General features: G+C 39.2%; 1 protein-coding gene across 9 annotated transcripts in view; it reads right to left on the bottom strand.

Annotated features, from left to right (window-relative positions):
- MTERF1 (mitochondrial transcription termination factor 1) overlaps nucleotides 1-18539 on the bottom strand; it is a 453452-nt gene that overhangs the window by 269519 nt on the left and 165394 nt on the right. For all 9 annotated transcript variants that reach the window (XR_010381700.1, XR_010381702.1, XR_010381706.1 and 6 more), the window contains one exon: nucleotides 5351-5488. The gene's annotated coding sequence lies outside the window, so the exon portion shown is untranslated. The remainder of the gene's footprint in view (nucleotides 1-5350; nucleotides 5489-18539) is intronic.

Raw genomic sequence — 18539 nt, 5'->3', positions numbered from 1 at the left:
GTCCTGAAGTTCAATACCATCATGAACACCCAAACATTCCCAAGGCTCAGAAACATTCTGTTTCCAGAATGTCTGCCAAATGAAGTCATATATTTTGGCCTACATCAAGTCCAAATAGCAAGGCCATGTATCAAGTCCTTCAAGCAACTGACTTTAAACCAGGGTCACAAACTTTTCTATAAAAAGCTAGATAGTAAACTTTTTAGGCTTTCAGGGCTATGCAATTTCTCTGTCCCAAATACTCCACCCTGCTGTTGTTGCACAAAAGCAGCCATAGATAACACAACAGTGAATAGGCATGGCTGAGTTCCAATACAACTTCAGTTATAAAACCAGGAGGAGAGGACAGATTTGGCCCACAGGCTTCGGTTTGCTGATTCCTTCTCTAGCTGCCAAATCAAACCTGTTCTCCAAGTCCCAGCTCAAGTGTTCTTCTGTCTGTAAAGCTCTCCCTGATCTACCCAGTGTGAAGTGACTCTTTCACTCCATGCACACAAAACTTTACGTCTCTTTTCTGACCAGACCCACATTCTGCCTTGTGCAGAGTCCGCGCCTCATCTCTCTGTTGGTGTGCTCGGCATCCCTTGCCAAGGCTGCTACAGTCCTTTACTCAGGGTAGATGTTCCATAAGAAAGCATCGGTAGGAAGAATGGTGGAAAGTCAGTGGAGAGTGAGTCTAGAGAAAAGGCAGAGGCTTGATCAACTACAGTTTCCTCCTTCCCTTCCACGAAAAGTATGAGTTCCCTTGAAGATCACGGAACAACATCAAATGCCTTCTGGAGAAACCAACACCTCAGCTATCACTTAAAAAAAACAGAAGCGTGCCCGTCAAACATAAATTAACCAAGTATTCAATTCCCCAACCAGGAAAGTTGGTATTGCAAATGGATCTGGGCGGAAACCATTTCTAAACACACCCAAGCTTTAAAAGAAATAGCTTCATCTGATGTGAACTGCCAACACATTCCTCCAAAATCCATCCCTTGTGAGAACCTCGTTACCTGCTTCAGCTCAAAATCCACATGACGCCAAACCACCTCAGCTTTTCATAGCAGGGTTAGAAACAGCCAGGCCCTGTGTGCCCCTGAGAAAGGGTTTCAGAGATGGGAAGCATAAATGAGGAAAAGAGCAATAATGCAAACATTTTTCCAGTCAAGTTACTAGGAAAGATAAAAATTATTTTAAAGTTCGCTTAATACAATATTTTTGTCATTTTTTGCACTTAGGGATGGCTTGGTTATATTACTACATACTTGATTTTGTCTCTCTAATCATTTTAGGTGCATGTCATATCTTCTTAATTAATCTGTAGGTATCTCAAGAAAACGGTACACATATTCTGTTCTTGTGTACCTCCTAGAGCATTATAATACCAGAGCCACAGCAAATGCTCAATAAACATGCAATAAATAAATGGATATTTGGGGTATGTTAACCTGGGGGGGAGGGGGGTTAAGTTACCTAAGTTAATTTTTTAAACATTTTTTATTGATTTATAATCATTTTACAATGTTGTGTCAAATTCCATAAGTTAATTTTTTTAACTCCTCCCTTCTCTTAAAATCCTAAGCCCACCTCTTTTTCACGACCAATTAGTACCTCTATTTTAAGTCCTTTGAAATTTTCATAACAATAAGAAAGAAAAACCAAAATTACGCTTGCAGCTGTTTTACTAGATTTAAAAGTTCTTTGATGGCAGGACATGACACACTTGGATAGATGAAAAACAGAACTTTTTGTTATTTGCCAAAGTAGAGAAGGCCGCCAGGCAGAGCCACACTAAGGGTTACACCCTGGGGCGGGGGCAGCTGATGTACGACAAGCAGGGTGGGGTTAACTAGGTTTAGCAGGCTCCCTGTGAACTGGCTGAGTTGAATTACTTCTCAGGCTCCAGGATTTAGGGGCTGTTTTCACTTGTCTGGTACCTGGCCGTGGGGCAATTAGGGCTGGTGCATATACTCAGGAGTGTAAGAGTTCCACAGGGAAGTCACTGGGGATGTGGACTTAATCAGCTGCGCAAAAGGGGGAGCTGACCGGCCTCTAGCCAGGGCTTCAAAACTGGATCAAGACAGCATTTTTTTAAAAAAAAAAACCCTATATTACAGACTATAACAGAAGTCACTGACAACATCCTCATCCATGTTTTATGAAAGCAGAGGCCTGCCTGTACTATTCTCCTAGTCACTGTATCCCAATGTCTCGCATGTCAAAGGCACTCACATTTTCTTGAGTAAATTGAATGAATCCAGACTTTCACTCCTACAACAGGGCAGAAAGGTGCCCCACTGAGACTGCTGGCCTGGATTCTACACTTCACTCGGTATTGAGACTTGAACCGCAGGAGGAAAAAAAAGTGTAGTAAATCTACTATTCAGGGGAAAAAATGTGAATAAGGTCAATATTGGCCTGTCAAAAAGATTATATCCTTAATCTGGAATGTTTTCATTTTATCGGAATGACAGACACAAATAAAATAGATCAGTGTTTATTGTATTGATCAAATCTGAGAGCAAAGTGACATTTGGGGATAAGAGAAATGGGAATGACCAAAAGCCAGCTAAATTTCAATGGTTCTACTGTGGGATAGAAGATAACAAAGCTTTGAAAATCAAGAAGCAAAGAAAGGTAAGAAATGACACTGGATAACAGAAGCTCATAAGCTCCGGACAGAGAGTCACTGATTTTACAAGATCACAAGACACTAGGAGCATTTGGAAGGGTTAGCATCGTCTGTTGGCAGAAAAGAACTGAAAGAAAATACATCTAGATTTAGCATACGTAAAATAAATAGGAAATAATGTCTTGGGACTGTAGAAAGTAAGTCATTAGCCCAACAAAAGCAAGAAAACAGACTTAAAGAAATGATAATACACCACTCCACTGTTTCTGTGGGAAGTAACACAGAATGAGGGCTTCATGAAGAACTCTAGAAAGCTTTGGAAAACTCCAGGAACGGTTTCTTCACCATAGGACCAGTCAAGTTCTTTATCATGTTAATGCATGTTGGGAACGTCCAAGAACAAAATGAGGTGGGTCTTGGCCACAGAACCCTTCTTCCATGGAGCAGTTCATATGACTCGAATTCCATAGAACACTTTGATAAAGCCTATGCTAACATGATTTTTTTCCACCAGTGTTATTTTCATAGCAAACAAGTTATTCTATTCTGTCAGAATTCAAGCAGCTAAATTTCAGAACACGCAATGCCATCCTGTCTCTCAGGGGCTAACTAGAAAATTCTCCTCCTGTCTACTATAGGCATCTATGTCGTTTGAGAAAATACATCTGGTCCCTCTATGACATTTTTGGGACAGACTAAATATATGTGATAATGTCCACTCTTCTCAGTGCTGAAAAATAAAAATGATTTGATGCGGGGTGTGGTGAGTGATGAGAGAAAATCACACAGATCCTAGTGTTAACCACTGTCCCATTATATTCCTGTTCATCCACTTAATTAAAAGCCTTGGGTGAAAAAATTAATTTTAAGCCGAAACCAAAGTAGCAAGCTAAGAATAACATTAGCAACTAGAATTTCAATTTCTGCAAGTCTTTGCAAAATTCAGCAGTGACTTCTATTGAATGAGCATCTGATTAGGACATCAAATAATATTGAATATCAGCATTTAGCTCCTTAGCTTGACATGTCAAGCAGAGGAAAAAGCTGTAGTAGGCATTCCAGAACAGCAGAATGTGATGGGCAGGCCTTCGCCCAGTGATTCTGAGATAAGTGGTTTCTCTTTTTTTGATGTAAATCTCCTTGCAAGATCTTGTGATTCTGATGCCTTAAAGGGGCAGTTGTTTATTCGCATTTTGAATGAGATAAGGTCATTTTATGATGACTTTTAAGAAACTACTGACATTACTTTTTGATTCTTTATTTAGATTTCCATTAAATATCTATATGTTTATACAAGTCATAAACACATGGCCAAGGAAGCTCCTCTGAGATCACTACTGTTACAAGGAAAACAGCCCCAAGGAAGTTGGTTTTCAATAACACCTCCGACAATGGCTCCTTTACTGAAATATTACTGACTACATACCATGTGTGAGGTCTTTTGGCCCCTGGCTGGCTCAGCTCTATCCTTATAACTAAATAACCAAGACACAATAGTCAATCAGGCAGCTTTTAAACTACTCTCAATGGTAAAAGAAACAGATGGCGACAAAGCCACGGGTATCAAGCGGGCATCCTGGGCTCATGTATCGACATTAGCTAAATGAACGCAAACCTAGGAAACCATATACTTAGAAAACTGAGCTTCACTAGTGTACCAGGTACCAAAACTACAAACACCATTCCCAAAGGTGCAAAGAAAATGAGTTTCTTTATTTTTCTATAAGTGGGACACTCCCAGTTTACACCTGTTGTCCCAGTGTCCCAACTGGTCTAATATTTCCTTCTGATTTTTAATCTTTTAATAAAGAATTATTAATAGCTGCATTGGTAGACCTCTACTTTGTATCTTCAGCTTCCGACATGGTCTTGTCCAGTACTGTGAGAGATGTATGCACAGTGAACAGATTTTTTTACTTTAGCAAGTGATTAAATCTAAAAGACACCTAGCAATAACCCATATCTCTTTTCCCTATTTTTTCTGGACTCAGCATAACAAGCACCTCCCTTTTAAAAACAGCACACACACCAGCACTTGCTGGTAAACGCAGTGCCCTCAGGGAAGAGAGAGCTCAGAAGCAAATCTGCAATTTGGGTGGCAGTGAAGAAGGACTCAAAATCACTACCCTACAAGCCACTGTGGGGCCAGTCAATTGTGTTGCGGCCTATGCCACACCCACATCCTTCCAAATGTATATCATCTCTGAGCCGTCAGTTGGCAGGGCCAAAAGAAATGTGAGACTTCATTGGTTAGGTGGGGAACATACATGGGAACTAGAAGCAGGGCCATCCTATCATTGAGTTTATAGAGAGCAGCCTGGAAAACTCTCGTACAACAGTTTTGTTACTCATTGTATTATTTACATACATATACCAGTAGCTATTATTTGGTAATATTGTTTTCTTTTGCAATAAACTCTTTCAGCAGCAAAAAGCTCAAAAACCCAAAAACAAAAAATTAAGCTCTGCATTTGATGTCACAAGAAGTTCATGATGGATATGGAACTTGCAAAGAATGTTTATCAACACAGTTTACCATCTAGCATCAAGGCTAAGTGATACCACTGACCACATGAAAACCAGAAGACACAGATCTTCTGAAGAAGCACCAGTGTCTATTCCAAAAGTCAGAAGTTACTTTAAGACTGTATCCAAAAATGACTGCTGAACATGGGCACTTGCAGAAAGTTTGTTTACAAATCTCTCAGTGAAGCATGAATTTTCATTTACCTCAAATGATTGTTCTTCTTCATTAACTTCATCCACTTTGGATTCCAAGTTCCCTTTTGGACACATGAAAATTGAAGTGATAATTCCATTAGAAGAACTGCACAAACAGTTGAACGAGGTCAGTTTTGTTCCAGTGTCCTAGATACATCAAAGAAAAAAGCAGTTAGTTCCAATAATGGTTTGTTTTTGTTTATTCAACTCAAGAAATCAAAATATATCTTTTGAATATTCATTCTATCAACGAGAAGTATCTGACATTATTGTGAATGCTATTATAGGCTCAATTAAAAGTTCACTGTTAAAGATAAAATTATCTCTTCTGTGGTATAAAGATACAAATTTTAGAGTCCAGGTTTGTGATAAAAACAATACTCTTATGAAATTAAGAAAACTTTGGAGCAGAAATGTACTTGAAACCAGATGTGGTAAAGATATAATTAATAATTGCATTCAAAAAAGATGCTGTATCCCATTAATCAAAATAGAAACTGTCTTTGTCAAAATGCATAAATATTACACACACATGCAAAGCTAGAGTAACTGAACTATAAACTTGAACTATCATGAGGAAGCTGGTGTTCAATTTCATTATGGAAATGTACACTTTCTTTGCTGCCCACCATCCAGGTCTGTCCCTAAAGTTTGCAGAACCCATGGCAAGAACAGAAATGGAAGCCATATACTGTAAGTCTAAAGTTTTATAAGTTACAAATTAAGGCAGCAAACTGAGCCATTTTGAAAATCAACTTAAGTGCCTAAAAACACACACACACAAAATCATCACATTCCTGATGATTTGAAAATGGCGGGAGCAGCATGATTAAGTCAGAAAATAAGAATAATGCAAACCTTCAGAGAATCCTAAGCTGGGCCAGCTTCTGGGAGTGTGACTCTGCGCTCAGAAGGGCCCCACATTTGGCTTCATACTCGCCTTCCGTCTTAAAGTTTTTAAAATTTATAATAAAATTTATATGGAATCATCAAAGACCTAGCATTGCCAAAGCATTACTGAAGAGGAAGAAAGAGGCTGGAAGAATAACTCTCCCAGACTTCAGACAATACTATAGAGCTACAGTCATCAAGACAGCATGGTATTGGTACAAAAATAGACATACAGACCAATGGAACAGAATAGAGAGCCCAGAAATGAACCCACAAACTTTTGGTCAACTCATCTTCGACAAAGGAGGCGAGAATATACAATGGAATAAAGACAGTCTCTTCAGCAAATGGTGTAGGGAAAACTGGACAGCAGCATGTAAAGCAATGAAGCTAGAACACTCCCTTACACCATACACAAAAATAAACTCAAAATGGATGAAAGACTTAAACATAAGACAAGATACAATAAACCTCCTAGAAGAAAACAGAGGCAAAACAGTATCTGACATACATCTCAAAAATGTTCTCCTAGAACAGTCTACTCAAGCAATAGAAATAAAAGCAAGAATAAACAAATGGGACCTAATGAAACTTACAAGCTTCTGCACAGCAAAGGAAACCATAAGTAAAACAAAAAGACAACCTACGGAATGGGAGAAAATTTTTGCAAATGAAACAGACAAAGGCTTGATCTCCAGAATATATAAGCAGCTCATATGACTTAATAAGAAACAATAAGAAACAACCAAACAACCCAATCCAAAAATGGGCAAAAGACCTAAACAAGCAATACTCCAAGGAAGACATACAAATGATCAATAGGCACATGAAAAAGTGCTCAATATCACTAACTATCAGAGAAATGAAAATCAAAACTACAATGAGGTATCACCTCACACCAGTCAGAATGGCCATCATGCAAAAATCCACAAATGACAAATGCTGGAGAGGGTGTGGAGAAAGGGGAACCCTCCTACACTGCTGGTGGGAATGCAGTTTGGTGCAGCCACTGTGGAAAACAGTATGGAGATTCCTCAAAAAACTAAGAATAGACTTACCATATGACCCAGGAATCCCGCTCCTGGGCATATATCCAGAAGGAACTCCACTTCAGGATGACACCTGCACCCCAATGTTCACAGCAGCACTATTTACAATAGCCAAGACATGGAGACAGCCTAAATTTCCATCAACGGATGACTGGATAAAGAAGATGTGGTATATTTATACAATGGAATACTACTCAGCCATAAAAACCGACAACATAACACCATTTGCAGCAACATGGATGCTCCTGGAGAATGTCATTCTAAGCGAAGTAAGCCAGAAAGAGAAAGAAAAATACCATATGAGATTGCTCATACGTGGAATCTAAAAAAAAAAAAAAAAAAGCATAAATACAAAACAGAAACAGACTCATAGACATAGAATACAAACTTGTGGTTTCCCAGGGGGCAGAGGGTGGGAAGGGATAGATGGGATTTCAAAATTGTAGAATAGATAAACAAGATTATACTGTATAGCACAGGGAAATATACATAAGATCTTATGGTAGCTCACAGAGAAACAAATGTGACAGTGAATATATATATGTTCACGTATAACTGAAAAATTGTGCTCTACACTGGAATTTGACACAACATTGTAAAATGATTATAAATCAATAAAAAATGTTAAAAAAAATTGAACAAGGGGCCCCACATTTTCATTTCACACTGGGCTCTGCAAATCATGTAGCCAGTCCCGTTCTCAAGGGCCATTCACTCTGCAAGAGGATTTCCTATGAAACTTGCCCACTATTTTCCCTTTGAAAAAAAAGTCAATAGAGCCAGCATTTTGCTTTCGATTATTTCACTTTGACCTTGAGGCCTGGACAAAACATAAGGATAGAGGGGAAAATGGTTTTTAAAGGGCACTGGAGTATTTGAAAACCTTGACAAAGGTTCCATTAAAGGGTTCAGGTTGGTTCTTGTCATTCTGGAATTGCCTCACCCACTTCCTGCCTAATCCCTGATTAAATGCCACCATTTCACCCAGGTGTCCTCTTTTCCTTTCTTCTGCCCTTCACCCTATCTCTTTTGATTATGGAGGTTTGCTCTTTCTTTGTGCTCTTTCTTTTTTTCAATTCCTCTCTACTTTTTCAATTAAAGTTTGGGGTAGTATTATTATTAAAGCACAATGCCAGGCAGAGATAGGAAGCTCTCCAGCATCTTTATTAATCCAGGGCAAGTCCATTTTGAAAGAAAGAGAAAGGAGATTTATAAAGGGCAAGGGCTGGCCTGGGCAGATGCTCACAGCAGGGACAGAACCTGACAAACTGCAGAAAGGTCTGCAAGGAAATAGCAAAATTGTCCTTGGCATCAAATCCCCCAATGACTGATGTTCTCTCAGCCTCCTCCTCCTTCCACTAGCCCCAGCCCTCTATCCCATGAACCCTGGTTTTGAGTTCCTTAATTCATGATCTATTATGCAGACTTTCTCCTACAAATCTCCAAACTCCCCCTCTGCCATTAAACAAGGAAAGGCCCCCAAACTCAGCTTCCTTCAGATGTGGACAGCACTCAGGGCGATGGGGTGACTGTATAGGTGATGATGAAGGACTGTCAGCTACCAGCTTAGTAACACAGAGGTTAGGAAAAGCCTTCGGGCTCTTGGCAAGCTGCCAATCTCTCTCTTTAAGGTAAAACATGGAAGCCCAGACTGACTGATTTGAAACCCAGGGAAACCGGTTCTTCCTTTCTCCACTTCATACCATGTGCACAGCTATATTCCCTCTGAGTTATTCCAAAAAGACCACAAAGACTTGGGGTTCAGGACAGAGGTGCAATCAAGGCTGAAACAGGGATGCCCTGGAACCAGGATTGGGCTTTCTGGATGATGGGGACAGACAAGGCCACCCCTCTATACATTTGCCCTAGAGATCCCTCTGGGGCTTGTCCCTCCAAGGAAGTCAGCCACAGGACAGAGGCACAGAAATGATAAGGATTTTCTGCAAAGCTCTGAAAATGATTCTTGAGTTTCACTTACTGGATCTGTTTCTAGCAGTGATATTCTGAGCATTAAAAACTGATAAAGTGTGGGCAAGGTTCTACTCAACAGACTTGAGGCAGCAGCCATTTACCAGCCAATGGGGAAATAGTCAGTATTTAAAGTGGACCTGTCACACCAGTGCTTACCAACTGAATACTAGCTCTACTGACAAGTTTTTGTTGGCTCAAATAAATATGGAGTCAGATACGTCTGGATTGGAACCCTTGATCCTTCACTACCAGATGAAGTGGTGGCCTTAGGTAAATTATTTAACTCCTTGGCCCTCAGCTTCCTTATCTGTAAAACTGGAATAACTCACCTCTCTGTTCTTTGTGACCATTTACATGAAATAATATATGTAAAGTGTTTCTTAACTCAAAATTTTGCTCACATAGACTTCAAGAGCATGTTCCTGGAGAGCGTGGCACAGGAAAAGAACAGTAGATGTGACTACTGTTTAATGTCAATATATTAAGCAGCTGGTGTGTACCAGGCCCTGCGCTGGTGCAATACACCTTCATCCTTACCAAGACCCATTTATTCTTACCAAGACCCTGTAAATTGGGAATTTTAATCTTCATCAAGGTCCTTTTTTGCTGCAAATAATAATAGCTAATATTTATTGAGTGCTAACTAGAACTCTATAAGGATTTATTGTTACTGACCTCATTTTGCAAAGGGGGAAACTGTGATTCAGAACGAGTAAGGAGTTAATGTGAACAATAACTGAACTGATGTGGATAGGCTATGAGAATTGCCACTGGAGTCAGAGACCTTGGCTTAATCCCAGCCCTGGAGAAGTTAGCAAACTTCTCCAGGCCTCAGTTTCCTCTACCTTTACTGTGTGTAAAAAAAGAATAAAAAGAGTTTTGAATTACTCAGGGTCCCAGCAGGAAACAAATGGCGCACTCAAACAAGGAAAGCAACGAGGGTATTCAGAGCCAACCACAGGATTAAAGAAAATGACAAGGGATGATGAAGCACATGGTTGGAGGGAGGTGGGAAAGTGCTTGTAACAGTCTTAACCAATCCTGACCTAAAGAGCCAGAGGAGAGAGTAGATAGGAATTCAGTGAGAGCTGGAGTTGCAGCTGTTGTTCAAACTAGAGCTGTTGGAGAGGCCACAGAACGAGGACAAAGGAACACAACCACTGCTAACCTGTAGCCTGGCCAGGAGAAAGCCAAGAGAATAGACACCCTAACCTCACTCTCCTCCTGCACTCTGACCTCTTGCCATTCTCTCATCATTGACCCAACCCAACTGGAAGCTACAGGACAAGGAAGTCAACTGATGCACATTAATGGTCAGAGAAAGGGTGGAGGCAAGAAGAAAGTGGACCTGGAGAGGCAAAGGGAACACCCGACATTGGTATCTTACCCTACATATCCAGAATTGGTCTTGTATTAGCTAGGGTTCTCCAGAGAAAGAGAACTGAGAGAGAGAGAGAGGGGGGGGGGGGGATTTTAAGGAATTGTCTCATGTGATCATCAGGCTGTCAAGTCTAAAATTTGTACGGCAGGCCAGCAGGCTGGAAAATTAAGCATGAATTGATGTTGCAGTTTTGAGTGCAAATTCTACAGAGCAGCAGGAAGGGTTTCCATATTGTAATCTTGAGGAGAATTCCTTCTTCCGGAAACCTCAGTTTTTACTCTAAAGAGTAAAGGCTTTCAACTGACTGGATGAGGCCCCTCCCACATTATGGAGGGTGATCTGCTTTACTCAAAGTCTACAGATTTAAATGTTAATCTCGTCTCATCTTCACAGCAACACTGAGTGTTTGACCAAATAACTGGGTACCACAGCCTAGCCAAGTTAGCTCATAATCTTAACCATCACAGGTACCTACAATAATTTAACCTTTTAGGACATCTCTTTTCTTGTCTACATCTGAAGTAGGCTGTACAGGCTCCCTTTTAGTTCCTAAATACAGCAGCAAATGAATGACTTGCTGATCATCACTTCTGAAAAGGGTGCAGTGGAGAAGTCCGTGCTAGGCTGACAGATCTTGACATTTGGCACAAGGGAGGTGTGGCCAATTCAGCCCAAGTTTCTAGGGTAGCACTTCCCAAATAAGTGTGAAAGGGAAACTGTTCCAGCATGTTCAGAGGTGGTTCAGGAAAATATCTTCCCCTGAACAAATCCAGTGGTTTATTCAAGCATTAAACAAACTTAAGCATGTATCTTATTTACTGAGGAGACTTCCCAGAACCTTTCCTGTGTTGCTGTACACTATAAATCTCCAGATGGGGTTTTAGGTTTCTGTTTCCTGAGTTTGTGTGACCATTGATCACTTTGCCCTCAAAGCATGTGTAAACATCTTAGAGAGCTAGGATTGCAAGGAATGAGGTTTGGGAATGTGGTTCTAGGCTGACTCTGAGAGTTGTTGTAAGGATCCTGCTGGCTTGCTCTCTGCTCTCCTGCCACTCCCTTATGGGGAGGGAGAATCCTGGGGGAAATGAGGATAAGCTAGCTCTTGGGAGCTCCAGGTCCAGGACCAGCTACACAATTTGTAGGGCCCAGTGCAAAATGAAAATGTGGGGCCTCTTGTTCAAAAAATTATTAAGACTTTTAAGACCTTAACAGCAAAGCATTTAACGAACTCTGGTGCCCTCCTGAGAAAGATGGTGCTCTATGCAACTATACAGGTTATACATTCATGAAGCTGACCCTGCCTTGGTCATTCATTCATTCAATAAATGCACCATGTACCAACTATGAGTTACATTTTCTTGTTTGTTTGTTTGTTTGTTTTATGAGGGGGAGATAATTAGGTTTACTTGTACTTGGAAGAGGCACTGGGGATTGAACCCAGGACCTCATGCATGCTAAGCATGCGTTCTACCACTTGAGCCATACTCCCCCCTTAAGTCACATTTTTTTGTCCTAAAAACCTTGCAGAATAAAAGAATATAGTTCCTTAGACAGCCCCTAGGGCAAACGAGTTCTCCAGTTTTCCTCAGGCCCAACCAGTGAGTCGCCTATGACTTACACAGGTTTTAGCAGTGACAGTTCCATGTCCTAGGGCAAATTGAAACAGTGGGTCACCTTAGCTCAACTCAATTTAACCTTTTTTATTTTAACTTCAGAGCCCTCATTTCCAAGTGAGAGCAGAAAACTGAATCCAAAATTTCCTCATTCCATTGGGAAATTTTAGTTACAAGTTTAAAATAGTCCTTTCAGGAGTTTTCACCTTCCCAAAGTTTTTTTACTCTCCTCCTTCCTAGGACTGATTCTAAACCCCTAGAGGTGTGGTCAGCTACCCTGATGGGCCTTTGGGGCTGAGTCTAGCTTTTGGGCTCAATCCCCTGCAGGCCTCCTGTTCCCAGTGGAGCTCATCCATGGTTCCTGGGTATCTCTGGCTCTGTCTTCTTTGCTCTTCTTCTGTGTGTGTGTGTGTGTGTGTGTGTGTGTGTGAGAGAGAGAGAGAGAGAGAGAGAGAGAGAGAGAGAGAGGGAGGGAGGGAGGGAGGGAGAAGTATCTGTCAGCAGAAAAACTTCTAGATCTATACAGTTGTGCCCTCTGAAGCCTCCTCATCCTAACCCCCAGGACCATCATCTTTTTACCCCAAATTTGCTCTTCCCTGTCCTTCCTGTGGGCTGAGGGAAGATCAAGAGCAAAAGGAAGAGTAGCACCTTATAAGACTTCAGGGAAGACTATGGACCTTCAGTAGCACTGTGCCTGCTCCAATACTTTTCATAGCTATTGTTGTCTCTAGTTCCTCTGCCCTTGTGCCAAGAGAGACATTTGTAAGGCTGCCTGCCCCCAGAGTTCCAGGTAAGACAAAGAACTCTTGGAGGAGACTTTGATTAGTGTCCTGTCCGCAGGAGGGACACAGTTTTATCTACTCCAGCATCCCCAACTTTCATTACATCGTCCCACCCTACTTTCCCAGACTCACCCTAACCTACCACTAAAGAATATCACTTCTCTGGCAGAGCGGGGAGTAAAAGTGTAGAGTTTTTGTATGTGATTAAAGTTAAGTTGTTATCAGCTTAAAATGCTGATATACGCTTTAAAAACTCAGTTATACCTGTAAGATGTTTTATGTAAGCCTCATGGTAACCACAAAGCAAAAACCAATCGTAGATACACAAGCGATAAAGAGAAGGAAATCAAAGCATACCACTATGGAAGATCATCAGTTCACAAAGGAGGACAACAAAAAAGGAAAAAAAGGAGCAGTTACTACAAAATAGCCAGAAAACAGTAAACAACTTGGCATCAGTAAGTCCTAACCTGCCAATAATTACTTTAAACGTACATAGGTTAAATTCTCCAATTAAAAGGTATAGAGTAGCAAAACGGATAAAAAAAAAAAATCCAACTATATGCTGTCTGTAAGAGACTCACCTCAGCTTTAAAGCAACAAATAGGCTAAAAATGAAGGATTGGAAAAATATATTCCATACAAATAGAAACCAAAGAGAGCAGAGGTACCTATACCCAGACAAAAAGACTGTAACAAGAAACAAAGAAAGTCATACAATGGTAAAGAGCTCAACTCATCAACAGGATATAATAATCATAAATATATATGCATTCAACATTGGAGCACCTAAATATATTAAGCAAGTACTATCAGATCTAAAGAGACAACAATACAATAATAACCGGGGATTTCAATACCCCACTTTCAACAATGAAAATAATCTGATCATCCAGACAGAATATCAATTAGTAAACATTGGACTGGAAGTATACTTCACACCAAATGTACCCAACAGAAAAATATAAAACAGTCTATCCTAAGTTTCTAAATTTCCACTTATCTATTCATTCAACAAACATTTATTGAGCACTTTTAGACACAAAGCACTGTTCTCCATGATAAAGATTCAAAAGTGTCAACATAAACAAGATTTCTGCTGTCAGTGAGGCTTATATCTTAGCTAGGAGGAGATAACGCATCCATCTAAATATGTGTAATGCAGACAATTAAAATAGGCAGATGTAGTAGAGCATGACAGGGTGGATCCATGTTAAAATGCATGGTCAGGGAGGCTCCTCTGAAAAGCTGACCTTTGGGCTGAGATCTGAAAGCTGAGAAACAGGCAGCCATGCTAAGATCAGGGGAAGAGTCGTCTGGACAGAGAGACAGCCAGACAGCCACTGCAGATGTCCCAAGGCAAGAATGTTTGTCATTTTCAGGAACCAAAAAGTTGGCTAATGTGGCTGAAGCATAGTGGGTAGGGAGGGGGTTGTTTGAAATGAGGTCAAAGAATTAATCAGGAGCCAGACCATGGAGACTTCCTGTCCAGATTAAGGAGTCTGGAATTCATTCCAAATATGATTGGAAGTCATTGGATGGCTTCAATAAGGGAAGTGACATAATCTAATTTACGTTTTTAAAAGATCCCTCTGACTGCTTTTTTAAGAGTGAAATCAAGTAGGGTGGGAAGAAAGAATGATAGAGAAAAAGATAGAATACCACTTAGGAGGCTAGCTCAGACATCCAGAAAAGAAGAGCAGTGAACACTAGGAACCTGCATTAGACTCCTTGCCACGTCATTTCATTTTTTTTTCATAGACATAAACCTGGTGGTTTAGACTAAGGTGATGATAATGGAGAAGAGAAGATGGCTTTCAGGTATGAGTTAGAGGTAGAATCAAAATGACTTGCTAATGGATAGATTATAAAAGGTGAGAAATCAAGAAATCAAGGCTAATAGCTAGATTTTAGGCTTAAGCACATGCATGGATGGTGATATTAATAGTATAATTTAATGAGATGAAAAATTCCATGGAAAAGCATCTTTAATAAGAAATCATGAGTTCTGTTTCAGCCATATTAAGTAAGAAATGCCTATTTGACATTGTTATGATGTCTTCAATCTGTTTTTAAATATTTCCGCAGTAGGCTGTAACATGTGAGAATCTGTGTGCACATGCACATATGTGTTAATTTAAGCTATATTTTAGGGATGGTTAGTTATCCTAACTGAGAATTTGAATTTCCAGGGTATTTGAATAACATTACATAAAAAAATCCACTCTCTGGATGTCATTGCTATGAGTGCTTCAGCTATTGTTATTTCTAACCACTCCCAAATCTTTGGCTAATAGCAAGGTGAATGTTTTAAACAAGTTTTTATTGGTGAAATTAGTGGAAACTGGTGAATGAAAATAAAGATATATGCTTTGGTTCAAATGTTCTAGAGACACTATCTAGACTTTCATGAATAGAATATAATCATCTAGTATCTATTGTAGCCTGTACTCTTGTGACTAGGGCCTGAGTCTTGATCTCTTATTGGTGTTGTGTTCAACCATTGGTTCTGAGGACTCTAAATGTCAATGCCAACTATTAAGGGTAAGGATCCTTTATCTAGAAAATTGTTGCCTCTGACTCAAATGAGCATTTCATAAGAGTGTGGTTGAATCATCTAAAAGGACAAAAAGCTGGGACTCATCAAACATTTTTTAAAAAACACCTTAGATCCAGAACAAGACAAGAATAATCTGCTCTCATCACTTCTATTAAACATTGTACTGGAGATTCTAGCCAGGGCAATGAGACAATAAAATGAAATAAAGGGTATCCAGATTGAAAAGCAGGAAGTAAAACTATCTCTATTTGCAGATGACACAATCTTGTATATAGAAAATCTTAAGGAAACCATTAAAAAAAACTGTTAGAACTAATAAACAAGTTCAACAAGATTGCAAGATCAATATACAAAAGCGATTGTATTTTTATTTACTTGCAGTGAACAATCCAAATATAAAATTAAGGAAACAATTCAATTTATAATAATATCAAAAAGAATAAAATACTTAGGAATAAATTTAACAGCAGAATTCAAAATTTATAGTCTGAAAATTCCAAAATATGGTTGAAAGAAATGAAAGTACATCTAAATAAATGGAAAGGCAACCTATGTTCATAGATTAGAATGCTTAATATCATTGACATGGCAGCACTTCTCAAACAGACCTGCAGATTTAATGTAATCCCTATCAAAATCCCAAATAATGTCTGTCCCTAAAATTGATACTGAAATGCAAGAGTCCCAGAATAGCCCAAACAATATTGAAAATTAAGAACAAGGTTGGAAAACAAACTCACACTTTCTGATTTGGGGAAGAGGAAAGAGTATAAACAAAGAGGATGGAATGCCTTTTCTACACTTGTGGTCATTGATTTTTAAGTGATTCCAGTCAATGTGGCTGTGTGTTTACACAAACACATCCAGGCAAGAAGGGTGAGGAAATGAAGGCTGTAAGAGAGTGTTAAAGGTAGCTGAGATGAAGAAACACGAACAAAAAACAGAATGATGAATATGATTAGCAAATAGTTCACAGATAAATATTTGAGTTTCCTTTATCTACTAATTCTTGTCCCTATGCCTTTTTTGGTCTGTATTAGAAATCTGTATCACATTACATCCAGGCTGGATGTAATGGCATACATCCTTCACTCTCTCTCACCTTTCGTTCTTTACCTTGTTCCACTCTCTGGTAGGATTTCTATAAATGTAATATCTTCCAATCACACAGAATGTCTTGCCCAATGCTGCATCAGATCTGATTCTTTTTAAGAGTATACCCTTTCCACAGTCATATGTCAGAAATGAGTCTTATTGATCCCTCCAAAAAGCCATCTCTGTCTCTGTGCTTATAAAGTCACACTCTTCGGAAGCCATACTCTGGACACCTGGTGGACAGGTGAGTATTTCTCCTCAGCATTATAGGGGCCCTCTTCCTCCACTGTTTTCCTAAGACAAAATGTGTTTTCCACAGTATCTAAACTTATCTCGTTTATTTTTTCCTTCTCTCCAAATTCCCATTTCAGTTTTCCTCAATTTCAGATTCCAACTTCTTAAACACATCTTTGAGTCCTCCATCAAATGCAAGTGACTTTAAATAAAAGCCAATAGTTTGGAGAAAAAGATAAGCAATGCCATGAATATTTCCATTCCATGATGACCTATGGTGGAGGGAAGAAAATCTATAACTTCAGATTCTATGTTTAGCAAATGACTTAATATGCAGGGAATATTAACTATAGAACCCAAGTATATATCAAGCTATACTGACTAAAGAATCTAACCCCAAAATAAATTATTCATACATGTGTGTGCATACCTTTGATTACATGGAAAGATGTTTCAACATAGAGATCTTGAAAAGAACAGGCCCTCAACCACATGAAATAAAATCCTTATGCAGTAATAAAATATTGCAAACAAATATGCCATCTCCGAAACATAGAAAATAAAAGAAAACCAAAAATTTCATTAACTCTGCAGCTACGTCCAAACTCAACCACACCCATGCTTCAGTTAGATTTTGGGAAATTCTCTGGCTTACTTCTTTTGATTTTATTTTGGCTTGTGTAGCTACACTGCAAATATTTTTGAAAAATTATTGATGAAAATGTACTCATTTTATTTAGTTAGTAATCAGAGTATAAAATCAGACTATGTTAATGTAGATCTGAGACTCAGGGATCAAACGACTGGTTCAGATTTTTCAGTGGGTGTTTTGTGTGACTGAGATTAAAATGCAGAATGACTCTACAAATCCAGCGCTTAGTGAAGAAACTGGTATTTTTTAAAAAGCTTCTGAACATGAAGAAAAGACATAAGAGCTAAACTGAAAAGCTAAACTTTCTAAAATAGAAAAACAGTAACTTTTCCAAATACAGAAAAGCAACAATTATGAGAAGAAATTTTTTGTAGCAAATGAATGTCATTTCATAGAAGAATATTATGAGAAAATGCTCCTGCTATATTGCTAGTTTTAAAAAGCATGTTACAAATTGTATGTAAAACATTTCCCAGTTATATATAAAAAGAATCTGAAAGGATATAGACAATGTTATGGTTATATCTGGTTGATAGAAATACAGGTGATTTTATTATCTCCTTCATGCTCTTTTTAGTTTACTTTCAAAATTTCTATGGTGAATGTGTTACTTTTGTAATTAAAAAAAAATAGCAAGAAATTTTCGAGGGAATATGTTTTCAACGAAAACCAAAAATGACAAGCCTCAACTTCGGAGGTCTTTTGAGAAGTTTGCTCCAGGACCTAGTTGGTTCCAAACCCAATACTATTTCAATTGCTTATTAGTTTGTAAGTCTAATGGAAGGCCCACCTTCTATTTGCCAGGGATACTCAGTGCCTGCTGGAGGAATGATTCTCAACCTGGCTGCCCAATGGAATTGCCTGCATTGCTTTCTAAATACATGTGCTCATGCTACACCACTCAGAGATCCTTTTTGTGTCGATTTGGAGTAGACGGAGATTGGGAATTCTGCGTGTGTGTGTGTGTGTG

The sequence above is a fragment of the Camelus dromedarius genome, chromosome 7, assembly GCF_036321535.1.
Source record: "Camelus dromedarius isolate mCamDro1 chromosome 7, mCamDro1.pat, whole genome shotgun sequence".
NCBI lineage: Eukaryota > Metazoa > Chordata > Mammalia > Artiodactyla > Camelidae > Camelus > Camelus dromedarius.
The sequence above is the reverse complement of the archived record's forward strand: the minus strand, read 5'-3'. Positions and strand labels throughout refer to the sequence as shown.